Source organism: Tamandua tetradactyla, chromosome 3 (assembly GCF_023851605.1).
Source record: "Tamandua tetradactyla isolate mTamTet1 chromosome 3, mTamTet1.pri, whole genome shotgun sequence".
Taxonomy (NCBI): Eukaryota; Metazoa; Chordata; class Mammalia; order Pilosa; family Myrmecophagidae; genus Tamandua; species Tamandua tetradactyla.
The window spans coordinates 153,878,306-153,906,050 of NC_135329.1; the positions used below are offsets into that span (position 1 = coordinate 153,878,306).

General features: G+C 35.9%; 1 long non-coding RNA gene across 1 annotated transcript in view; it reads left to right on the forward strand.

The window, feature by feature from the left end:
• Positions 1-27,745, forward strand: part of LOC143677834 (uncharacterized) — a 70,282-nt gene that overhangs the window by 12,614 nt on the left and 29,923 nt on the right. Inside the window, exons 2-3 of the long non-coding RNA XR_013172917.1 lie at positions 19,431-19,572; positions 20,412-20,472. This is a non-coding gene — a long non-coding RNA (uncharacterized LOC143677834). The remainder of the gene's footprint in view (positions 1-19,430; positions 19,573-20,411; positions 20,473-27,745) is intronic.

Genomic DNA, 27,745 nt, shown 5'->3' on the forward strand with positions numbered 1-27,745 from the left:
CCCTTCCATATAAATTTGATGATTGGATTTTCCATTTGTGCAAAGAATATTATTGGAATTTGGATTGGGATTACATTGAATCTGTAAATTGCTTTGGGAAGAATTATCTTAATATTTACTTTTCCAATCCATGAACATGGAATGCTCTTTCATTTATTTTGGTCTTTTTTATTTCTATTATCAATATCTTGTAGTTTTCTATATACATGTCTTTTACATGTTGGTTAGATTTATTCCTAGGTATTTGATTCTTTTATTTGCTATTGTGAATGAAATTTTTTCTTGATTTCTTCTTAAGATTATTGTTAGAATACAGAAACACTACGGATTTGGGTGTGTTGATATTGTACCCCACCACTTTGTTTAACTAACTGATTAGCTCTAGGAGCTTTATTATGGAGATCGTTGCATCTTAGTAGAAAGTGACGTATAGATAAAATAAGACTTAAATATGTAGTTTTTTCAGGAATCAAGAAAAAAGTCGTAAAGCAGCACGTCTCAAATATGCTAGAGACCCAGTTCTGAGATGATGTGTATAGAATAGACACTTATATGGGAGCTGACAAAAGACTGCAAAGTGACTGCTGAGCAGTATTCATATTTAATTGGGTTTAACTTGTAACTTTGGAAAATTTTATTACTCTTAAAAAGGAATTGACTCTGGGACTGTATCAACTGGTTGTGAGTCACATATTATAAGGTTTCCTGAGGAAATACTAGGAATTCCCTGAAGTAGAGAGGTTGACAAATTTATCCTCCTTACTTGCTAGCTTTCAGCATATTGCAGAATACTGCAGTTTCTGTACGTTCAGCTAAGTGGATTTATGAATTAATTTTCTTTTTAAAATAAATTACCTTCAGGGCAGGCCACGGTGGCTCAGCAGGTAAGAGTGCTTGCCTGCCATGCCCGAGGACCGGGGTTCGATTCCTGGTGCCTGCCCATGTAAAAATAAATAAATAAATAAATAAAAAATAAATTACCTTCATAAAATAGAAAAGTAACTTAAAAGATTCCTGGAAAGAAACTGAGGTTGAAGATAATACTAATAATTCAAGCCAAACAAATTTTAATGAATATAACCAATCCTTTGCATAACTGGTGAATGACGAGGAAAGTATTCTTCATTTTGGTATATTATGGAACGTGTTCTTCATTTCTACATATATTTTAAAACATTTTCCCACTACCACCCCTCCTCCACCCCCTGGACCTGAACTTCAGTATGAAGTGGGAAGGAGCAGAATATCTGCCTTTGTGGCCTGGGATAGGGAGGCTGTATCCAGTGAGTCTGGGGACCTGAGAGGCTCTGTGATCTGGATGGGGCAGTTGCACAGGGGACCTCAGAAACTGACCCCTGGAGAACCGTGTATTGAGAAGACTCTTTTGGGGCCAATAAGGATTGGTATTGACTAGGGATTAAATGGTGCTCATCTCTGCCAACCTCCCTTCTGCATTGGTACTTTTTAACTCTCCTCTACCCCATTTAGAAACAACAGAGGGGAGAATTTGAGAGAAACCTTGGATTGACTGAAAGTAAACTTCCACTACCCAGTGGAATAGAGGGCTTAAAAGAGTAATTTAGTCAGTTATAGAAAAATAAAGAGATATTTTTAGAAATCTGATTTTATGGTCTGAGAACTGTACCAACTCCATTAAATGCAATTCCATTAATGCAGTTTCATTTCCTTTTTGTTTATCTTCCTGTTTCTAGAGGAGTGGTTCCCAAACTTGTCTCCACAATGGTATTACCTGGGGAGCTTAAAAATAATATTATGCCTGTGTCCATCCCCAGAGGTTGAGATTTTAATTGACCCAGAATGTGGCTGGGGTCTGGAGTTTTTTAAAGATCCCCAGGTGATTGTAATATGCAGACAAGTATGAGAACCAATGTTCTAGAACATTTCTAGTGGTTTATCAACACATAAATAAAATTACTCATTCCTGTGCCTTTTTAAACAAGACCATCTACTCCTGATGAGAACTGTTGAACTGAAAAATTCCAACATTTTTGAAATTTTAGTTTACTCCCCTATTATGACAGTTGTGGTGTCCAAACAACCAAAATCCCAAAACAACCCTGTTGAAACAATTTTTCCTGCATAGTCTTATAACCAATAGCTGTATGCAAAGTACAGTCTTGTTCCCTAAATTGCCTTAAACATAAATTGTTTTGTGAATTATATATAAATAGATAAATGTCTAGATGTATATATGTGTATATGCAAATAGTTATTGGATGGAGAAACATCTGAATATCTTTTCTTTCCCATAATCCACATCAGCTTCTTAGGCAGGATGTCCTATTCCAGTATTCTCTGTAAGTAGAATCTAAGCAGAGTAAAGGTGAAAATATTTCTTCCATGTCTAGATTAAACCATTATTATTATTATTATTATTTTTTTACATGGGCAGGCACCAGGAATCGAACCCGGGTCCTCTGGCATGGCAGGCAAGCATTCTTGCCTGCTGAGCCACCATGGCCTGCCCCATTATTTTATTTTTAAAGTTATACCTTCACCTAAGCAAGGAACCCTACTTTTCCTTACCACTCACCCAATCCTATTGATTCTTCCTCTTGATTTGTGCTAGAACCCCTCCCCCCACCCCGCTTCTTCCCGCTCTAATTCTGACAGAATCTCTATTACTGCAATAGTTTCCTTACTGTTTTCCCTTTACTCCTCTGACTTGTTCCCTTCCAATCCATTCTTCACAAAACTACCAGAGTGATCTTCTTAAAATATAAATAGAATCATTCCACTGGCTGATCATGTAAAGATTTCCATAACTTTCCAGATGAAATCTATACTACTTAACCTGCTCTAGGAAAAGTCCTCCCAGTTCTAATCGCTGTTTCTGTGACCTAACACCAGTCATTCACCCACCCCTACCTAAGATGCAGCCAAAGGACTTTCAGGTTTTCAGAAGTATCAAGCCATGGGAGTAAGTTTGGCTTACTTTTATGCAAGGAGCCTGATTTAGGAATGTGTTTTTGATTTTCAAAAGTCCAAATTGCTGAAAGCATCATGGCACCTGGTGCTTCTCCTATCATAATACACACCAATCTCCAGTCCAATTCTTTGTTCACTTGCCTGCATTCCCCACAGGAATGTAAGCTCCATGAGGGTAGGGACTTGACATTGTCCAACATTATCCTGTAGCATCCAGCACATGCATGGCATGCAGAGGATACAGAATAAATATTTATCATATGAATGAAGGAATAATATGTAGGAATTTGCCCTCTTTCCAACTATTTATGCCTCTCTCTCAGCTGCTCTTAAACTAGAAAGTTCTTTGGCTCAAAGCAGATGAGTCACAAAGCATGGGTACAGAAGCAACCGTGTCAAAAACAGATGCACATCTGCTGTTCAGCTGAATTTATTGGCACCAACAATTTGAAGTTCATGATCAAATGCCAAGTCTGTTGTCATAGTCTGCTTCAAGTTCTGAGGAAGAACATTTCTGCCCTTTCATTTCTGAAATTAGTCAAAACAATATTATGAAACGTGAATAGTCAACTGCATATTGATGAACCTTTTTTGGTCAGGTTAGTTCAAATTTATGGATTTAAGTTTCTGTAGTGTTTATATTAGTCTGCCTAGAATATTTTATTGATCTACGACTATAAATTATTTAATCTTTGTTCAGTTGCCAAGGGTTAGTTGATTATAACAGCAGTTTTTTGTGTGTGTGTTTAAAACTGAAAATTACCAAGCACAAGGCAAAATGTGCTAAAGAGGTATGTTTTTCTATAACATTTTAATCAAATGTGGATTGAATAATTAGAAGAATACATTTCAAAAGATTTTTTCTTTATGAGCTTTTCTTTAAAAAAAAACAAACATTTAGGACCGTACAGTTTACCTCTGATTGCACTTATACACATAAATACATTATATTTAAGGATGTTGATAGTGGACTTCATTCTGCCATCCCTAAAGATTACTAATCTTTAGGAACATGGAGCCCACCTCATACACGGCAGTTAATAAACTGCAGAATAAACGTAATTGGCAAGAGGGAAAAGAAAAGCAAATGGCCTTCTCTAGTTTTTAAAAAAAAATTTTTTTTTAAATAAATCTGTTTCCTTTTTCTACCATCTCATTGGCCTTCCCCAACCACTTGATGAATCTCTCTGTTGGCATCAGCTATAGTGTCTATTGCCTTTTAAGATGCAATGATCATAGTGGATTTTGTAAACTAGAAAACACTTTTCTATTATGTAAACTTTTATCTTTTGATACTTACATTTGACATGTGACATTGGCATGAAGGAGTAATAACATATGGACTTGCAGTCATAGGATACTAATATAATAAGGCAAATCTGTAAACGTGAACAATCCACTTGCCATTAATCTTTTAAGGGGAATCATATATTTTCTAGGTCCCCAAATCATAACTCTTGGTGCAGAAGACATCAGCATCATTGGGATAACCACGGTACTTTTTATTTTTTAAATATGAAGACCCCTATGAGCCTACAACCTACCCTGACTGAATTGTTACATGCATCTTAAATTCCCTATGCTCTTTTCACCCCATCCTTATTCTCTTCCCTCTCTCGCAAAAGGTAAACAGCTCATCCTGAATTTTCTATGTTATTCTTTTTTAAACATAGTTTTATCACATATACATGAACACAGTTACATACGTATAGTTACAAAATACATCGTTTGTTTTTGTTTGTTTAATTTTGCTCTTTTCATTTAACAAAGATTCATCCATATTGTTTTTGTAATTCATTTACTGCTTCATAATATACAGTGAAAATATACCACAATTTATTTATCTGTTCTCCTTCAAAGGGCACTTGAGATTGTCATAGCTTTTGCTATTTGGAACTGTGATGCAGGAGCTGTCTTACTTGTGTCCCTGGTACACATGTGCAAATATTTACCTTATGTATATTGTGTTTATGTATATGTGTATATGTAAATTGCCTTGGAAGACAATTTCTAGGCTATAAGATAGGTGAATGTTCACCTCTACAAAATTTACAATTTTCTAATTATTTTTTAAAAACTGGCTGAGACAACTTACACTTTCTTATACTTGATATTGTCAGTCTTCTTAATTTTTGCCAGAAATTTTGAATAATGGTTTGTCTAGTGATCTGATGTGAATTTTCCAGATTTTACATGAGATTGATTAACTTCATTTGTTTATTGGACAGATGTATTTTCTTCGGTATACTTGTTCATGTCTTTTGACCATGTTTCTCTTGAGTTTTGTTTTTTTCCTTATTAATCTGTATGAGTTTTTATATATTTTTTATAGTAATCACCTTTAGTTATATGTGTTATAATTATCTTCTCCCAGTTAGTGTCTTGTCTTGTCATTTTCATTTGAAAAGCTATCTTTTCATTTTTAATATGTTTAATTCATCAACATCTTTATGAATTGTCACTCAACACACATGAAAAGATTGTATTTATCATTTATATACATATGTGTGTATATGGCATATATACATATAAGATATATATGCATGTGTGCATGTATTTTCTATTTTCAAATATCATATTTCATAATTTCATATCCCTTGATCCTCAAAACAAGTTATTTTGGACATGAAGATACCACAGTACGTATACACATTGTTTGCTAGCTATTTTCTGAATTGAGAATTGTTAAAAGAAAAATTGCATCTTAGTATGCAGTTGAATAAATTTATTGAATAAATATTGCACTCCATGTTTATTTATTTTTTTATATGCAAAGCTCCAGTTTTTAAGAACCATCTGATATTTTCTTTTGTACTCCAGGTTTATGCACATGCTCATCTCTTGATATGCACTACCACCTGATATTTATTTTACACTTATATAACAAATCTATTTATTTTACATACATATAACATATATATTTACTTATATATAATGATGAATCCAAAATGGAAGAGAATGCTATGAGGCCTTTTTTTTTCTTTTAAATGCAATTTATTGAGTTATATTCACCATATAATTATGCAAAGTATGCAGTCAGTGGCTCATGGTATCATCATATAGTTGTGCATTCATCACCACAATCAGTTTTTGAACATTTTCATTACTTCCCCCAAAGTAAAAATAACAAAGAATACCCAAATCATCCCATACCCCTTATCCCCCCTATTATTTATCTATTTTGTGTCTTTATTTTCTTACTCATTTGTCCATACACTGGATAAAGGAAATGCCAGCCATAAGGTTTTCACAATCACATGGTCACACCATAAAAGCTATACAATCATCTTCAAGAATCAAGACTCCTGGATTATAGTGCAACAGTTTCAGGCATTTCCTTCTAGCTTTTCTAATACACTAAAAACTAAAGAGGGATATCTATGTAATGCATGAGAATCACCTCCAGAATGGCCACTTGACTCTATTTGAAATCTCTCACGCTGAAACTTCATTTTGTTTCATTTCTTTCTCTTCCCCCATTTGGTCAAGAACCTTTCTCAATTCCGTGTTGTCAGGGCCAGGAGCTTATCCTTGGGAGTTGTGTTCCATGTAGTGGGGAAGAGTTTATTTTCAGAGTTGGCTTAGAGAGAAAGGCCAGGTCTGAGCAACAAAAAGAAAAACGAAAATAAAAATAAAAAAGAAAAGTTCTCTGCAGGTGACTCAGGCATAATCATAAGTAGTCTTAGAGTCTGTTTTGCAGGAATAAGTTTCATGAGGGCAAGCCCCAAGGCTAAGGGCTGGGCCTATTAAATTGGTAGTCCCCAATGCTTGCCCGAGTATCAGGAATTCCCCAGGTGGGGAATTCCGCATTGTTTCCCTCAATCTCTCATGGCCTTCTTTTATACCTTGTGAGTCATAAAATTAAGTTATGTGAGTCAGGACATAAGTAAATGCCATGATACAAAATCACAGCTGACGTTACTGAGCATTGCTAGGGGCTAGGCACTAGTCTAAGCCCCTGGTAGGCTTTAGGGCAGTTCTCACAACATCCTTATGAAATAGGCACCATTATTCCCATTTTTCATAAATAAAGTTGGGTCAGAGGTCAAGCAACTTGTCTCAGTTCTTCTAGAAAATAGTGGAGCTAGAATCTGAACTCAAGCTGCCAGGGCAGGTTTGAAAAGAAAAGGGGTTGCTATTCAAAATAGCCTGAGACAGCTGGTATAAACTGGCACAAAATCTGGCAAACCAAGAATGTCTGGCCTCCCAGCCGTGCAACACATAGAAAGCAAAAATATCCCAAGTATTTTTAACACTTCGAAAATAGTGGACATATCTGTTTCTTGTGGGTCTTCAAATGTTTTAATCTATAGAAAGTTACAGTCACTTCCTTTCCATTTAGCCTTGAGTAGTCACTCACTCGTTTAGACATTGGCAAGGCTAAGACCCAAGACCTGGAGTCTCGCCAAAGTGGGCCTCAAAAATTCTTGCTTCTGTGGCCTCTTTGTGAGGGACTGGTTTCCATTCAGAGAAGTGTCTCTTTTAAAACTGATGTGTGTAAAAAGAATTTAGTTGTCACACTGTCTTCTCTTGTGGGTAGAAGCAGATATTGTATATGCAAACCTTCACTCAGTGTAAGATGAAGGAAGAATGATGCCACTGTTTTTGTGCAAAGGTAAATTAATGTATGGTTTCTCTTTCCTTGTGCAACTTACATCATTGAGTTCATTTTGGTCAGAGCTTTGAAACCAGAAATATTTTGAAATCAAGTTAAAGAGGGAAATCAATGGAGTCTTCTATAATTGGATAGTCTATCTCCACCTGCAGCAAAATGTCCTCCAACACATTTGCCCATAAGACTCCCCCTCAACTCACTGCTCGTTGGTCATGGGTGCCACACGCTATTGTTTGTGGATGGAGAATCACAACTGTGGGTAGTAAAGACAAAGAATGGTGTTGCATGAAAGTAACACATTTTTATTTGGATCGGTCCCGATGAATATAAATATTCATTTATGGAGATTCAATAAAAATTAAGAAGGAAAAGAAAACTTTTCTTTCCTTGTATTCAATAGATTTATTTCTTTCTTGAATTTGCTTTTGATTAAGTGCTTTTATTCATTCAGTAATATTAGCCTCATTGGGTAAAGCATCTGCATGTATTAGAAAAATATGATCATTACATTGTAATGAAATATATGAATGATTCTGTGGCATTCCCTTATTGACTTGATGCAGAAGCCAAATGTTGGTTAACATTTGACTTCATTTCCCTTAGTCTTGTCTAGAAACAAAAGTTCTTTAGTCAAGCCACATGTAATAACCCCCTTGTATCTCAGGCTCTTGTACATAACAGGTGCTTACTAAGTGTTGAAGGAACAATAGAGTCATTGATTATTTTTAGACTATAAAGTGATCCTTATTGTATCATAACATACTTATAAACATTGACATGCCTGAAATTCAAATGGGAAAAGAGCGTGGCTTTTCAATTGTAGCAAGATTTAAGCAGTTTATCTTAAAGCAACTTTTCACTGAATGATTGACTTTTACTAAAAGATAATCTTTTTAACCTGTTATCAATAATAGTAAAATAAATAAATTGGGGAGCAGGACTCCTACCCCTATAACTTCATCTCAAATGGAGCCTTGGATACCCAGGATGGTATTTCAAAACTTTCACGAAGGTTATGAATTAAGATTTTATTTGATTAAATTCACTGAGGTTTTCAAGACATTTTGTAGTGGTCCCCTTGTTATTTTGTGTGTAGTTCAATTTAAATTCAGTGTAATAAAGGACTGTTTTGGAATTTTAAGAGCTATGCATTAGGCAAAAAGCCAATTTATTAGCCCCAGGAGGTCACTATAAGACTCAGAAATAAAATGAATTTCTCAGAACACACACAGATAAAAGAGAACTCCCTGTAGCTTCTGTCAGCTATCAGAAAACAGGGATATATTGTTCTCTACTAAGTTGCTTCACCGCCAGCAGGTTTTAGTTAACATTATTATGATAGTGAATGACCCTAAAGAGGGCTTCCCGGTTCATTTAAGGCCCCTTCCTAATAACCTACAGCTGTGCCAACACCAACAGCTGTGGGGTTTCTGAAGGGCACGTCAAAAGTGTTGGTATGTCACTCCATATGGTTCTTATGGGTTTCCTTCGACGGCTCACAATATTCTATCAGTCCAGCTGTCAATGGCTGATTCCTCAGCTGGGCAGATGACTTGAAAAGCTACTCACCCATCTTTAATTGCTTTTCAAGGATGCTAGTGAAAGGTGGAGCTCTTTGTTTGCAGGGGATAACAAATGAAGAGGCACGCATTGCAGATTAAAGCAGCTAATATTCTGAATGCAACAACCCTCCCCCCGCCCCTAAACTGCAGTAAAGTTTCATTTCTGTAGGGGCCACATGGTTGTTAGGATAAGAAGTAATTTGGAGGAGAAGTTTTTATTGCTGAGATTGCATGAAAATGTAATCACACGTTTGAAAAGGAGGCCCCCAGTGCACATTGGGCACAAGCTGAAGAAGTGATCTTATTTTTCTGGCTTTTAATGGTGGTATTTAAAATTCAAACTTGTTTCTTGAGGAAAAGCAATGACCATAAAGAGGCAATAGCAGTTTTACTGTAAAACTTTAATTTGGGAAGAATTAGTGGGATCATTTTCTGTCTTTTATCTAAGCAAATAAAGACCTTATTGCAAAATAGAAGAATACATGCAAAAAAAAAAAACCAATAAATAAAATAAAATAGAGTTTAAGGGGATAAAGAGGTAACTATAAAAAGCCTAATTCTGTGAGGAGGATAGAGTTTTATTTTATATTGGTCCTCAATCTTAATTTAGAGGCAGTCTTATAGAGCCTTAATAATTTACTGCCTAAATTGTCATAGGAGAATAATGTGTTGATGTATAAATGTTACCCTGCCATTGAATTTTAGACATTCGCCTTTGCTTTTCTTAATTGGAAAACGCTTTTGTTTTAAGAAGCCCCATAGAAAGGAGATAGTTTCTAGGGATGGTAGTTTAGACTCAGATTGCCTTAGTATCTTTAGCTTTCTTATGGTATTTAATTTCTCCATGCTTCTGTTTACCTGCTTTTATAGAAGGCAGATAAATACAAAACCAATTCCAGAGTGTGACGAAGGTCTTAATAAATATTTATAAAAACGACGTATCCAATAGTTCTAAGGTCTGTGCAAGTATGCGAAAATGAAAATGAGTAATAATGATTATTCCCATTTCATTAGGAATTAGTGTCTGTGAAATATGTCTAAATCTTTAAAATCAATTAAAGTGTATTTTTATAGAAGCTTCAAGCTAAAGACTAAGGAACATTAGTGGAACCTCATTTACTAAAAATTAATGGGCCCTGATGCAGCTGGAATTCCATGAAAAGGGTATCATTGTATAATCTTCAGCTCTTTAATTATATAGCCACTTTGTTTTAATGTTCTCTCACTCTTCTGAGGGTTCAGATATATTGTGACACCCATTTATTACTTTAACTTATCACTTTATCTTTCCTTATATTTTTTCATGTCTTCATTAAGGATTGAGATGCTACATAATATCTTGAGAAACTTTTCTGTCTTAAAAGTAGGTCTTAATATTGGTTTGTCAAATCTTTTTTTTTTTTTAAATAACGTGTAATTGTTCTTAAGATGTAATTTTAAGCTGGGGAGTTGTGGGAAAAAAGCGTTTTTTTTTTTTACTTACTAACCTGTTTTCTACAATGTATTGGCTTATTTCAAATAAATCTTAGAAAGCAGGTTCTAAGAACTTCCAGAACGAAGTCAAAAGAGTAAACCTTTGAAGTTTGATAATCAAGAGAATTTATTGTCAATCAGGTACTTAAGTGTAATATATAGAAATTATATATATGACACAGTAAGCACTCCCTTCCCTCAGTTCTTCAGGCAGAATTTAGTTAACAAGCTTCTTTGTGAACATGGAAAGGGAAGAGAGAAAGAAGGACAAGAGGGAAAAAAAACACAAGATGAAACTCAGAAAAATGTCTATCACAATCATTCACTTATTATAATATATATATCTTTTGTTGTTGTTTTTTGGAGAGGTGCATGGTTCGGGACTCGAACCTGGGTCTCCCGTATGGAAGACAAGCATTCTTCCACTGAACCACTTGTGCACCCATTTTCTTTGATCCATAATTAGTATAGGGTCTATTTTACCTGCAGTTAGGAAAAGAAAAATGGTAGAATTGATGTACCCAGATGCACACAAACATATTCTAAAGGGGGCCGTGCACTCAAGAAGCACCTCACTCATTTAGATACACTTTAATCAGTGGGCTTGGTTATAAAAATGAGGCCTTCTGGGAAACCAAGCATGGTTATGATGAGATAATAAGGAGTGAACAGAAATTTTGAGAGTTCAGTACAGTTGGAAATCTAGTCATTAAAGAAAGGACTAAAGACATTTAAAGAACACGGCTGCTATTTTGTCTTAGGATATCTTTTGTGTTCTAAACTAATAAGCAACCTCCTCCACTGCCGCAGACCTTCTATGAAGGCTTCCCTGCCAGTCCTTTGATAGTTGGGAATTTGGGGGAGTAAAGAGCTTAGGATGGTGGCAAGAGGGAAGTATGGAAAGGGCTCTTGGGGAAAATCAGGACATGGCAAGAATACCTTTTAGAGAAGCAGCTGCCAAGTGAATGGCTCAGGAATAAATGGAGATCAGCTTCCCTCTCCCCAGAAAGATACTAAAAAAGGTAACTGGGGGCTGCAAAAGGGATGTTGGGATAAAAGATGACACCTGAGTCTCCTACCTGCACAAAGGTTCTATTTTATTTTGCATGCCATAAAGCCTCTGTTTGGGTAAGAGTGGGGATGAAGTATTGAAGTAAAAAGTGCAAAGTATTGTCTTATTTTCCTGGGGCTGCTGTAACAAAGTATCACAAACTGAGTGACTGAAAATGAGAACAATTTATTGTTTGACAGTTTGGGCGGATAGAAGTCTGAAATCAAGGTGTCAGCAGGGCCAACCATGCTTCCTCTGAAGTCAATAGGATTCTGGCGATGGCATAATTCACTCTCTACCACTGTCACATGACCATCTTTTCTCTGCCTGGGTCCAATTCTCCCCTTCTAATAAGGATACCAGTTAATATATTGGATTAGGACCCACCCTAATCCAGTTTGCTCTCATCTTCAAAGATCCTATTTGCAAATAGGATCACATTCATGGAAAAGAGAGTGATCACTTAAATATATCTTTCTGGAGGACACAATTCTGTCTATATTAGGTATATAACAGAAACTGAATAAAGCTGTTAATGAATGGAGAGAACAAGTAAGAAACAAACTGGAGGTGAGATGGATAAGGCTAAAATTAGTAAATATAACAATTCCGTAAATGTATTTCATTAGTTTTCAAATTTTCTTGATAGTACCATAGTAGTTTTATAAGGAGGACATAAAAATGAGCAAGTTTTAAGTTAATGGTTATAGATATATGAAGAAATAAGGAATAGTAAAAAAAATGGGTTTTTTTTTTGAAGCCCAAATTGTGACATAAGAAAATTTTTTAGCTCAGTCAGCTAGAAGGGAGATAATAGAGTGTCCAGGCATTTCTTAATTGGAAATTTCTTTTTCTTAGTCCAAAAAGAAACTTTCCATCTGTTCTAGCATCTGCTTACTGTGGTTCAAAAATGTCCCCAATTTAACAAGTAGGTGTGACAACTGCAACATCTGGAAATTTTTATAAGAATGAAGGGCACACAAAAAAGAAGTGAGGTGGTTGGAAATTGGTTTTTATCATGCACAAAAAAATTACATACACACACAATTGAAATAGTCAATCACAGTAATTTTGTACTTCTTTTTCAAAAAAGAAGCTTTGGATTGATGTAATGCTGGAATTGTGCTTGTTTTTTCTAAGCCATTTATCACAAGAACAGCAGAAAAAGGGTTGCCTATTCACAGGTCATAGTAGGGTTTACAAATGTGACTTGCAGCTATGTTTGTAGGGTTAAACCCCTTGTGTGGCTTAGGAAAAGTTGCCTCTTTTCCCTTTTACTCCATTTGTCTACCGGTAAAATGGAATTTTAAATAACTTGCCTACACCAAACACCCTGAGGCTGAGGAAGAAAATATATGTATTGGTTAGGTTCTCGGGTCACCTCGGCCAGGTGACGGTACCCAGTTGTCTGGTCAGGAAAATTCTGGCCTAACCATTACTGCAAGGATATTTTGTGGCTGGTTGATAAACCAGATGCTGGTTTATTAAATCATCTGTCAGTTGATTGCAGCTATGGCTTATTACGTCTATGACCAACTAAGAGGGTGCCTCCTGCAAAGGAGACAACCCAATCGGTTAGATTTGATTCGACCAGTAGAAGACTTTTAAAGGAGAAGGGAGAATTTCCACTGCTTCTTTAGCCACTGAGCCTCTCCTGTAGAGTTCATGAGAACTTTCATAGAAGTTGCCAGCCTCAAGCCTGCCCTACAGATTTTTTACTCTTATATTCCCACAGATGTGTGAGATACTTTCATAAATCTTATGTTTACAGATTTCTCCTGCTGGCTCTTCTGTCTCTCTAGAGAGCCCTGAAATACAATATACTAGAAGTACAGTCTAGGAATGCAAATGAAAGCCATTACCTTTTGAGACTTCTACCATTTCTTATGCTTATGTTGGTAGCTCTGGATTCTTATACTTTTGAATTTCTTGCTATTTTCTTTGGAGGAATAGAACATAATTTTAAAAAAGTTTAGAGATTCTGAATATTGCTTGAATATGTAAACTTTTCTTTTCATCTTTTAAAATATTTGTTTATTTATTAAAATATATTGGGTTTTGGCTTGTCTTTCTAGTTGTACAGTGTCTCCAGTGTTTTATCATGCTAAAAAGTGTCAGGCACCTGGTTAAAAGCAAAAAAAAACAAAACAAAAAACAAGCCAACAAGAAAACTCTGCCATCATTCTTTCATATTTAGAAATTGAGAAAGTCAAAGAATATCTGTCATGTGCTCAAAAAAATGCCTTCTGCCTTTCTGACACTGATATATATTCCAGTCTTGCTTTTATTTGAGATAATTTTCCGTAGTCTCAGAGCACTTATCATCTTGATGTGGCCATCAGGGGTAGCTCCAGGGTAGCCCCCGGGTTCAGTTACTGGGCCTGTACTGGAAAACAACCATCCGAATGGTCTTCAGATTGTAATAAGAACTCATGAGTGTTTTAGTTTGTAAAGGTCTTGGTCTCTGATCACTCAGAGTCCGTCTACATAAAAGGGGACTTTCCCATTCAGATCCTCTTTTTTTTTTTTTATTTAATTGAAATTCTGTGAGCTTTGGGAATAAGGTAAGATATAGTAAAGGCTGAGATATTGCAGCATTTTGATGCTAGTTTGCCTAATGTCACATAAATTTAATGACAGTTGGGAGTTAATATTTCCTTTAATTACCCAGTTGAAGTACAAGTGTTCTTTTATATGCCCTTTAAGAAGCAAAAAAATAAGATAGCCTTTTTATTCTTAAGTGTTGTTTGTATTTTGTTGACTTGTTAGAGTCTTAGTGTTATATATATGGCTGAGTTGAGGCATTAGACTGTAAATCTAAACACAGAGGCATGGCGTCTCTTTTTACCAAGAGTCCTTATGTATATATAAGCAAAAAATTAGTGTGTTGATGGAGTCAAACTGCAGAAAGAAAAATCGTATATATTATCACATATATTGCTTATAATATAAATAATATCATGTAATTATATATATAAGCAAAAATTAAGGATGTTGATGGAATCAAACATGCAGAAAGAAAAATCACGTATATTATCAGTAAAGATAGCAGATATTCAACTACAGTTTAATTGGGAAAACACAAATTAAGACCACAATGAGATGCTATTTTTACACACAATAGACTGACAAAAATTAAGCAGTCGAACAATACCAAGCGTTGGTGAAGATGTGGATCCACTGAATTTCTTATGCTTTGCTGGTAGAAATATAAGTGAGTTAAACTACTTAAGAAAATAACATGGCATCATGTATAAATGATTTGTATACTCTTTGACTCAAGGATTCTACCCCTTCTGTATATACCGTCATGTACCAAGAACATGTACACGTTTATCATAACCTCATACTGGAAATAACACAGTTGGAAATCATCAATGAATTGATGAAAGTATGCTGTGAACCAAAGATTATGTCTATTCAAGATAAAAGACTAAATAAAATAAGTAGGATTAAGAGCATTTATACAGACCCCCAATACATAAAATGTATGCAATAATTTGTTGAATAGAAGAATGATAAAAATCATTCATTTCTAGTCATTATGTGACTCTTTAGGTATTGATGAAGGTTTTAGCAACCTTTTCTGAGTAACTAATTTTTAACACTCCATTTCCAGTTATTTTCTCATCACTTAATAATTGTACAATATATTCACTTATATTTTGCTTGTAAATGGTACTAAACATATTTCAACCTGCCCATTTTGTAACTAGAATCTGTTTATAAACTTGTGGAAAGCAAAGACCACATTTACAGTTTCCTTCTTTTCTTCTTACAGAATTACGTAGTGTGAGCAATCAGTAACTGCTTAAGACTTTATGGTGAAACAAAAATACATTTGAATTTTACCCTTCAAGAAAAGTCTGTTTTAGAAAGAACAAATTATGGTCAAAAGGCAGAGAGCCTTCTGCAGGCTAAATGCTGGATGATTTCAAGTGGATATTTTAGAAGAAAAGTTTAATATATCAATAGTCAAGTTGTGGTAATTATCTTTGTGTGTGAGAATGTATTTGATACAAATACAAGGAAATTCTTCATGTAGTAATTTTAGGATGTAATGGAATTCTCAGCACACAAGGCATAAAAGATAGGAAAACACTGTATCTCAGATATATATCCAATTAAAAACATGCTAACCAATGTGCTATCTCATTATCTTGCTGCAAAAAACGGAATTCAGCAAGTTGTTGATATTTCAGTTCTAAGGTTATTTTTATTGTTGCTTAATCAAGTACTAATCAGGAAAGATGCACTCTAAAACAAGAGAGCCAATTTATCTGACATCAAAACTACCAGACAGTTAGCCTTAGATGATTATTCTTAGAACTAACTCTTTTTTCCAATTAAACTGCACTTCCTCTTGTTATAGTGGTTACAATAGTTACAAATTTAAACAAAAAAATAACATGTGCATCCCCACCCCTTCCCTTCTACCCAGTATATCATGAATTTAAACTTCCTGGTATTCTAATTAGTTCAAATGTATTATATGAAACCTTTTGTTAGAAAGCAGTAGAAATCCCAATCCAAAATACCTCAACTAAAGAGGAAGTTCATTCTTTCATTAATTGAGCACTCTACATCTGACATGTCCAGGTTTATTGCTAGTTCTGCCTCTTGTGGGTTGGTTCCATTTCCAGACAGGTTCTTTAGTAGTAGTTGGCCATTTGACAAGAAAGGGAGCTTCCCTCCTCCAAGAGGAGAGCAAAAACTTGGTTTTCATTGGCTGACCTTGAGTGATGGACCCAAACCTGAACTATGCACCTGTCTGGAGAAACATAATTACTTTAGGGCTGAGACATACACCCATCTCTAAAGGCATGAGATGGATGAGTCGGTTGCCTCTACGTATATAGACTGTATCTAAGAAATGTAGAAACCTTGCAAAATTTAGGGTTACCAAGGGGTAATCCTATACTAAATGGTCTATCTATTATATTATGACTTTCAAATCACAATTTTTTCATATTTTAATGATTACAAGCTGTGTATTTTCTCTGTATAGAGGTATAGGGGGACATCTGTTGGTGAAAGAAGCTTCAGGCTGTTTTTCTGCAAGGTGACCATAAGGAGTCAGTGTGGGGCAGATTTTCTTAGTTCAAGGAGGAGTCTGAGAGTCATCTTATTGTTCAGATGGGAAGCAGGAATGTACTGGCTAAGGAAAGGGTATGTGTATCAGGATATCTTGTGGCTTGCATGGGTTTTTTGCTAGCAAACCTAGAGAAAAGTCTGGTAAATTTGCATCCAGTGAAAGAAGAGTTCTAGGAAGAAATAGAATCTGACCCTATTCATTTGAGTTCACCTTACCCGAACATCTGATAAGGTGAGATAATTTCACATAAGGGCACCACTCCTCTGCAGCTTGTGCTGCAGAGCTCGGGAGGGCAAAAGGGTTCAAAGAAATATATTGGACTAGATCAGTTAAATGTAGTGAATTTGTATGGCCATGACAGAGGAAATGGCAGTTGAATGTTGGGGATTTGTATGAGATTGATCAACGTCTTGAGGTCCTTCCCCACCCCCCTTTACCCTGTCTCTCTCTTCTGCCCAATTCTCCTGCTAAAGATGCTTAACTGAGAAACAGAGATGAGTCTTTGGACTGGATGGGCTTCCACAGATTTTGTAGGTTTTAAGAGGTAGCCATTGGAGTTCCTTTTAAATTGGTCCTATGGGCTATTGAATGACTAATTTTAATATTAAAAAGATTTATGAACTTAATTATCTCTCAAACTGGTGGAACAAGTCACATTGATTTTACCTGATTAACTAAATTTTAATAAAAGCTTAAACAGCCATTCCTAGCAATTGTTTCTTCTTCTCCTGCTAGCCTCTGAATCTGATCAGAGTTGTGGTAGTTGAAGCTGTTGAGTACCCCAGAAAAATCATGTTCTTTTATTACATTTCAATAGGTGCATGCAGATCTTTTATGGGTGGAGTCTTCTGATTAGGTTATTTCAGTTGGGATGTGAGCCATCTCATTCAAGGTGTGCCTTAATACTCTTACTGAAGTACTTTATAAGAGGATAAAGGACATGTGAAAAACCCGGAGAAACTCACTGAAAAAGCCCCAGAGAAACTGAGAGACAAGGACACACCCACAGAAGCTGAGAGAGGAAGGCACTGGAGCCGGAAGGTGGAAGCAATGAAACCAGGGAGAGGAGGCAGAACCAGCTGATGTTACCGTGTGCCTGGCCATGTGACAGTGGATTCTGGATTACCAGCAGCCTGTCTTCGGGAAGTAGTATCATCCTGTGGATGCCTTAATTTGGATGTTTTCATGGTGTTAGAATTGTGACTTGTAAGCTAATAAATCCCCTTTGTTAAAAGTCAGTCCACTTCTGGTATTTTACGTTTGGCATCCTTAACAAACCAAAACAGAGATAAACTAAATTATCTTTAAAAAAAAATGGGTACCAGACCATCAAATATGGGCTTGGATGGTAATAACATATCTAAAGAAACAATGAGACAATTGGAAGTGGGGAGGAGTAGTGGTCAGCAGTGGGAGCAGAGAAAACTAGGCCAGAGTGTCAAGCATTGGCACTTCCCATCCCTATAGAGGGATGCTGGCTCGTGCCCCTGTCAGACATCTTGGCAGGAATATCTCAGTTCACAGTTATGCTCCTTTAGCCAGATACCACTGAACAATCAAATCAAATAATTAACTCTCTTCGTTTTGAAATTCCGTGCTCATGAAGCAAACTTCTAATTATAATTTGGCTTTCCCACAGGGAAAGAATTCACTGAATAGAGAATAAATTCAGCTACAATCCTTGGTGACAAAGGATGGAAACATCAAACTGGGCTTTGATAATACCACTTTAAAAACTAGTAGAAAAAATATATTGGAAAATATAAAAGTAAATGAAAACAAAATTCTAAGTCGAGTAGAAATGGATGATTGAAGAATGCCAGTGTTCTCATTAAGACAATTATGACAGCAGAAATTCTGTTTGACTTGTATTCTTTTTTCAGGAGACCTACTATGTCATGTAAGGTACTGGAGATAAAGCAATGGATAAGAGATAGTCATGTTCTCTCCATCCATGGAGCTTTTGGCCTCCAGGAGGAAAATTATATAGTGACAAATAACTAATTATAATTATTTAGTAAAAAAGGGGAGAATAAGAAAAAAAAGTACTATTAAATAATGGGTGAAATGCAAGCCTAGCTGGGTCAGGGAATGCTTGTTTGACTAAATAACATGTGACCTGAGATATGAAATATGAGGAAGGAGGAGAAATTGATGGTGACACAGGGCAGAAAGGAAGAATTCTGGGTTGAATTAGTTGGGGTTCTTGGCTGTAAATGATAGAAACCAACTGGTTAACACCAGCAGATTAAAAACAAATTGTTGAAAGAGTATTTGGCATGCAACAGAATCAATAGAAAGACTGGGGAAACAATTGATAAATGAGAGAGAAGCAAGAGGTAAAGCAATGTAAAATGTAGTCTAGAACATACTGAGAGAATTGTTTGCTTGGACTGTTGTCGCAGCAGCTGTCCACACTTGACATTTCTGCTGTGCTGTCTCTTGTTTCACTTCCTTGTGTTTTAAAGTTCTGCCAAGAGCATCTGACTGGCTGAGTATGGAAGCCAGCCTCCAAAATGGCCACCAGCATTGCCTGCCTCCTGGTAGTCACACCGTTGTGTAGTCCCTTCCCCTATTATATCAGGGTAGGTTTCAGTGACCAATAGAATGCAGCAGAAGCGATGATATGTGACTTCTGAGACTAGATCATAAAAAGGCATTGTCATTTCTGCCTTTCTCTCTTAGATCACTTGCTCTGGAGAAAACCAGATGCCGTGATGTGTGGGTACTCAAGCAGCACTATGGAGAGGTCAACACTGTAAGGAGCTGAGGCCGCCTGCCAACAGCTAGCATCAGCTTGCTGATCAGAGAGTGCTCTGTCTTCGAGGTGAATTCTCCAGCCTCAGTCAAGCCTTCAATTACTATAGCCTTAGCTGATGTCTTCACTATAACCTCATGAGAGCCTCCGAACCAGAATGGCCCAGCTAAGCTGCTCCTGAATTCTTATCCCATAGAAACTGAGTGAAATAATAAATGTTTATTTTCATTTGAAGCTGCTAAGTTTGGAGGTACTTTGGTATGCAGCAATAGATAATGACTATACATATCCAATTTCTATCTGCTAGGAGGAGAGAGGTCCTTTCATTTTAGAGAAGGAAATTGACTCAGACAGGTTCTGCGACAGTTAATTTTATGTCCAGTTTGGCTAGGCTATGGTGTCCAGTTTTGGTCAAACACAAGACCAGATGTTGCTGTGAAGTTGTTTTGTAGATGTGAGTAACCTCCTCAACACTTGAGTTTAAGTGAAGGAAATAGTATATGTGGGGCACATCAAATCAGGTGGAGGCCTGAAGAGCAAAAGCCAGCTTCCTTAGAAAAGAAATTCTACTTACAACATCATTAGTTTCCCATCTTTAATTTTTTTTCAAAATGATTTTATTTGACAACACTTGGATTTCTCTAAAATGTGCTGTCACTGTTCTAAATACTTTAGAAATGTTGACATTTAATATTCATAGCAGCCCTGTGAAATAGGCACCATTAGTATCCCATTTTGTAGGTAATTTTTTAATGAGTTTATTTCCTTATCTATAAAATGAGAGGACATCTCTCCCTTCCTGGCAGATAGGAATGGACTATGTATATTAATTATCTACTGCTGCAAAACAAATTGCCCCCAAATTTAGCAGCTCAAAACAAAGTAAGCATTTATTATCTCACTCACAGGTAAGAAAATGAAGTAAAGAGAAGTTCATTAATTTGGTCAAGGCCACACAACTAGTAAGGGGTAAGTTGGGATTTGAACTCTCTGAATCTTCCATGTCGCATCTCAAATAATCCAAAGAGATTTTACACGTCACACTTTTCTTAAGAACTTTTTATCTTGTACATGATTTGGTTAAAATGGTTTGCATAGCTTCTAAAATATGTTTAAAAAGACATTTGGTTAAATTATCTTGCTCTCCATTGGAACGAACTAAAAACCCATTTTCAATTTCCTAGACTATTTGACATTTTTCATCTTTAGCCTCAATGTTTGTCTGGGATGTGTTGAGCTGTAAGTAATGTCTGCCATTGTGTCCTTCTTTCACCCTCTCAAGTTTCCAAATTCCAGGAGGAGCATCTGATTGGCCAATTTCTCCTTCATGTACCCAATTCCTATCTGCCAGTTAAATGCACTTAGCTGTATGGCAGGAAACTGTCAAGTAATGACTTGAATGGAGGGGGAACCTCAGTGCAAAGACTTACCTTTTTATATTGATGTAATCCAAAGTATCCTCAGAGCTTGTCTTGTCCCGTGACAGTTAGTGCTCTATTGGTTTCTTAGAACACATCCAATTTTACAGTATGTCACAAGCAGTTGATATGTTACTAAAAATGTTGTGCAGAGAAGGTAGGATGCCTATTGCATGCACCCCACCTGAAACTTAATGAGGTTCTCCAGTAGATAACTGGGTGTTTACCCTCAAAATTCCTCTCCCTGCCTGTAACCTCAAGTTTCATTTTTTCCTTCCCTCACACAGACTCTGAAAATCTCTTCTGTTGTCTTGAGCATTTCAACTCTGTGCAAACTCTACTTAGCCAAACAAACACCCTATATTCAGTGGGTTAACAAGCATCTCTTAGCAATTCTGCTTCCTACAGCTAACGTTGGTATGGGATAGGGCCTCTTGTAAGAAAGTAGGATTTTGAGGACACTGTTCCTTAACTTGAGGCTGTCTACTTGCTTTAAAGACACTCAAATTCAAGGAAAAACAAACACCCAAACAAACAAACAAATAACAACAACAATAAAAACAGAGAGAACACCTGTGATAACTAAACAAAATATTTCTGTGGACTGGATTTGTTTAATATGCTGCTCCTTCATTGTCCCACACTCTACCCTAAGTGATATTTCAAAATATGCCTCGATGAAATACAAGGCTCTTTCAGAGCAGGAATTCTAAGACTAAGAAAATAGCAGCATACAACGGCACACAGTCGTGGTGAAATAGAGAGTTGGTTGAATACTGCAGTTATTTCAGAACACGTAGGTAGGAAATCACAACAGTTTGATTTCAAACCCTATCTGAAAGCCAAACTCTTGATTTTATTTCATAATTAAATAAAACGAGAACCTATGTCTTTATTCTGAATTTGTTTCATCAGTACCACAGGACAAGCTGACTCAGTTTTCTGCTCTGGGACTATGTATGAGGCTCTGATGGGGTTTGGGCTGATGATAGGTTTAAATTAAAAGCAAGCATATAAAGCACAGTGTAGTAGGGACCTGGAATTTTGGCAGTTTTCTACTTTTACTAATTAGAACATTACCCTTGTTTGAGTGATTTTGGGGTCAAAATAAATCTATTTTACATTTATGTGTAAAAAAGCAACCAGATCAAGTTAGAAAGGGGTACAAATAATCTTATTCTTGTCTTCTTACGTATTAGGTGTTCAGACAGGGATTTTGTAGCATCTCTATGTATGGTGTTTTCAGAGGATGCTTCAAGCTAAACAGTCATGTGTAATGGACAATCTGCCAAATGTTAATTCAGTTTATCCATTTTTAAACTTATGAACATGACATATTGTATTTACTTAGTGCTAATCTATTTTACACATTTATTTGCTTTTACCTCTGACGGTAATATATTATGTTCCATGAGATATTTATCTCGTCATTTGGAAACACGATTACATTAATGTGACACACATGACTTTAAATTACTACTTCAACTAGAGATGTGTAAGTAAAGAATTAGTGACAGCTTTGAACCCTCTGCTTATAATTTAAATTACCAGCCTTGAGTTGATGCCTGATTATAATCTGCTAAATAAATCTAGGATCAAAGAACCACATACAGTTTTTGATCCTGGACCTATCATTGTATTTTCCCATTTAATTTACTTAACACAGGATAATGTATTCAAATTCATGTAATAAAAACAAGCACAAGAGGGTGACTCAGTGGCAGAATTCTTGCCTGCCATGCCGGAGACCTGGGTGTGATTCCCAGTGCCTGCCCATGCACAAAAACAAACAAACAACAACAAAAAAACACACAAGAGAACATTCATATATTTCTGTTAATAATAGGATAAAATCATAGCCAGAGTTCATGTAAACTAGATGCACAAAAATTTTATGTTTTTTTTTTTTTGCAGTCCACTTTTAAGGAGGAAAAAAAATGATATTGGAAAAAGTAAACTCATACCAGGGATTAATCCAAAAGCATCTTTCAGTAGAGTTTGGCAAGAAAAAGCCCAATTTCTTGTGTTTTCCATACTTACTCTCAACATTGACTTTGCTAGACCGAAACTTCTGGGAAGGCGCATTAATAGACATATTAATGTTTGTTGATAGATGTTTGTTGAGTGATGTCTTTGATAATTAATGATAACCATAGTTATAGATTTCTGCAAATCCTGAATAAGGACAGATTAGATTACAGTTGTTATCCTCTGTTTGCTAGGATTGGATGGATAATGATACATTATCTGTTAGTGAGAGTTTACTATGTGCCAAGCACAGCACTATAACATATTGAAAGTATAAATTCATCTTTAATGTATTGACTCATATTCATATAATTTAATAGATCATATATTTCTATGTAACATATATATAATATTATGAACTATATACATAATTATATGTAATATGTTATTTATATTTGGTGCTTAAGAGAAGACATTATGTTTTAAATCTCTTAAATGTTTTCCACGATGTTCCTGGGAAAATGCTATTCCCGTAGTTGTGATTCAGTAAAGACTTATTGAATGAAAATTGGAGTGTTGTTTTTCCAACTTTCATATTTTATTTCAGAGTGCACTAGAAGGAAAATAGTCCCATGGGGCTGATAGAACTACAAATAACTCAAACCAATGGCAAACACAGAAATAATTTGAGAAGTCTGGCTTTCTCTCTAACTAATTTAAATGCAGTAGATTTGCTGGATACACTCTATGCACAGTTTAAATACCTGATACTAGGCTGGGGTGGGATAAATAAATTTCAACATATTATATAGTCTAACTGAAGAACCCAGATTAGCATATATGAACACAAGAGCTATTAAATGCTGAATCATATGATTCATGAGTTCAGAGATAAAGGGTATCAGAAAAAGGAACAAAATAACAAAGTAGTGGGGAACATAGTCTATCAAGTGAGACAGTTGGGCTTTAAATCTGACTGTGCTACTTTGTAGTTGTGTATCTTGAGACAAGTTACCTAACTGATCTGAGCTGCTCATATCTCTAAAATGGAGCTATTCCTCTCTTACAGAGTTGCAACAGTTAAAAAAAAGATCATATATATTGAACACTTAGGACATTGCCTTACACAAGGAAAACAACCGATTGGATTAATCAAGAAAGGCCCCAAGTATCATTTTATTTGGACCTTAGAGGATTAGGTTTAGGGGGAAAGAGGGAGACAAAGGGTTCGTGTAGGCAGATGAAGAGCATAGGAAGTAGCAGGCAAGCTGGAGAACTCCCTGCACGAGTGAAAGTGAGGGAGTTTGTTAGACCAGAGTGGAAGGAGAAAGTTGATAGCAGTAGGAAGTTGAATTTGTTTAGTAAAGTGGGTTCAGAAATTGCGAGTCTGGAGGGCATGCCACAGATGTCTGAACTGCAAATAACATACAGAGTGTATTGGCCTCAATTTCTCCACTCTACGTAGTGTTACGAACTGTCTTAATCAGCATGTTATTGCAGCTGGAATACTCTTATCATTTTTCACCTAATATTTAGCACGTTTTCTTTATATTATGGGCAATAAGTATACTGTTTTTTATGTAAATGAATGAGCTTGGATGCTGACAGTCCTCATTTTGCTTTGTACTTTGCAGGCTTTTTTTTGTGTGTGCGCATATATATATGTGTGTATATGAATGCATATCTATCTATAAAAGAGTATGAGTATATGCTTGATAAGGTGACCAGTAAGTTCTTAGGAATCTTAGACTGAAAGTTCTGTGGAGGTGTAATATAAATTGGTTTCTATATGGAGTGTGAATAATTTTTGACCCCCTTTATAGGGTTAAAGTCTTTGATATTGCTTAGAATGTATTCTTCTAAGGACATACTTGGAAATGTTAGGTTTTAATAATAGAAGTATAGTGTTATTGATTTGGCATAGCTGCATCAGAATATTTTTCTGAAGTTTTAAATAAGAAAACTTATGTTTGGCAATTTAAATTCAGCTTATTTAGTTTATTATGAAGTTTAATAACTTAAAACCATCACTCGTCAGTAGTTAGAACTATAAACTGGCTCAATATGATGCATTATAAAAAAATAGATTAGAATATTTTCCAAATTGTCACTTAATTTTAAGTGGAATTAATTTATTAGTTACCTGATAGATATCTTGGTTTCCCCTTGCCAAAAGAATTGTAGATGACCAGTTTTTAGTGAACTTGACTATTGTAGTCTAAGGAGAATGTTTTTGAAAAACCAAATTGTTATGCTCAGCTTAAGAAAGACTTTTTTGAGAATGTTTAGGATTTTCCCAGATGTCCGATTGAAACTGCCTGATTCTTATGTAGATGTTTCCCAACTAATGACATTTGGTTTATAGAATGATGGCTAACAGGAGAATGGCTGCCTAACAGGCAGAACTATAATTATGATATCATTAGAAATATTTAAATATAAATAACATTCTATATTTGTCCTTGTCACTTGTCTGGATTTTGACAGGAGGAGCCAGTTTTGATGGGATTCCTGTGGCCCCATAGATTTTTATCCTGTTATCCAATTTTCCGCTGCACTGCTCTCCTTCTGTCAGACTGACTGCCAGCCAGTCTTACATGTCCCTGAGAGGAGGAGCAAAGCTTTGTACTATAGTGGACAGAAGAAGGGAAACAAAAAACTGATTTTTTTCCCCCTCCAAGTGCTATACTCCCTTTTTCTAGTGGAAAATTCCATTGTCTGAAGAGTTGAGAGAATAGCGGAATAGGGGAGGGAGGACCTGACAAGTTTTCATTCAATATTGCAAGATACTGTTGCAAAGCAGACTGAAAACCAGAGCTGAGCAGCATACAGATCAGCAGACAGTTTTCCAGGATGCTCAGAGTCGCCAGAGTTGCTAAGATGCTGCCAAAATTGGTTTGCGCTGAGTATTCCCCAGCATTGCAAATGTTGGCTTGCTGTTGTGCACAACAAAAGGATGCTTATCAATCATAGTATAAGGAAAAAGAAAAGGAACGTTTTCGTTCTTTGTGACTATGTAGCAGTAGGTGCTACTTGGATTGGCAGTGTTTGATTAATATTTGTTTTGGGGACAGGTCTTAGAGCAGGGATCAGGCAGGTTAAAAAAAAAGTGAGATTGGACTGGGTGAAAACAGTAGGGATGCTTAAGAAGTAGAGTGAGATGGGGAGTTCAGGCTCCATGTAAAGGCATTCAAAACCAAACACTCCCTTTAGGCCATACTTATCTTTAAGTTAAACGTGACCCAGGGGCCTAAAATCTCTGTATTAGAGAAACACTGGTTTCTGTGTGCTTGTCAAGGAACCAGTGATATATGAAGTAATTGAAAAAACAGTTTATTTTCACTATAACCACTTATTAAGACCTTATTGTGTGTCAGGAACTGCATCTTGTCCTTTTATTTATATCACTTAGGCCTTACAAGAATCATTAAAAAGTAGATTAATTACATGCAAAAACAAGCATAAGGTCCAGCAAATAGTTTTCTTATTATTTGTATCATTACTAAGTCATGTGGGTTTCTGTTGGAACCTGGGAGTATATTTAGCATGGCATGGATAAAATTCAGTATCTACCTGTAAGCACCAGTAAATTATGTAAAATTGTATAAGAAATTCTCAGTAGAAGTTTCTAAATTTATATATAAATGTAACTATGGTTTGTTAAATCAATAACTATCGTTTGCTGTCTGATGTTAGAATTTACAATTCTATTCTGATGTAGTGAAATATTTTACTGATTAGGTTATGATTTTCTCATTCATTGCACTGATAGATATTTAAAATACTGGAAACCAAGCATGGAAGAAATGGACTCCTCTGACTTTCTGGCAGTGCTTTAAAATGAAGGTCATATAGCATTATTGGTTAGAGATTTTGGGGTTTATCCTTACTTACATAGAAAATGAAAAACATTAAACCACAGCCTGACATCAAAAGGGGGTTGTGCTGTCAAACAAAGTTCTGGGCTTAATAAACATTTGAGTGGCTGTTGTTATTTACCAGCATTGTGGAGGAGTTCATTTCTTTTGAGACATTGTATCCAGTTTATGTGTAACATTCAGGACTCTTGGCTGTATTTTGCTGCATTTTTGAGCCCATGATCAAATTACCTTTTTAATTTATTAAAGTGTAGAACATATGATGGATTTAATGCCTATGAATAGATATTTTGAGAAAGTTAAACACCCAAAACCCCATCTGGCTTGCTTTTTGACTCCTGCTAATGGATCTAATTACTCAGGTGTTACCCCACCCTCCCACGCCCCCCCCAGCCCCACCCCGTTTTAAGAGACATGGATATACACAGATTAAGAAAAAGACAAGAGTAGTCAATAACAGCATTTGGTTGTCCATATTAGTTTTTACAAAGGTATCTTTCAAACTCAAGTAAGTTAGTATATCTTTAGTGAGAGTGGCTAATCATCCAACTACTAAAAAAAAATTGTAATCTTTCTTGATGTCAAGTTTATGTGTTAATTTTAGCTCCTGAAAGCCAGGAGGAATTCTATTTTAGTGCAAAATGAAATGAATACACAGATGTTCTATTCTTTCCTCTATGAAGTATTCTGTTCATTGGCCGTCTATAGTTCATTAAAAATTATATTGATTTGCCTGGATACCTCCTCAAAATGAAGATAGAGACAGAAAGAGGGGAAAAAAAAAAAACCAAACTACAAGTTTTGACTCATGTTTTTCCACCGCTCTTAAAAAGCAAAACTATTTCTCAGTAGGTACTGACTCTTTTCACAGGGGCAAATTTACCGGAGTTTTATCATTTTTTGATGAATCAAGAGTAACAACAAATAAGCCTGACTGCGTAGCATCAGGATCTCTCGAGATAGATTTGTTTTCTCTTC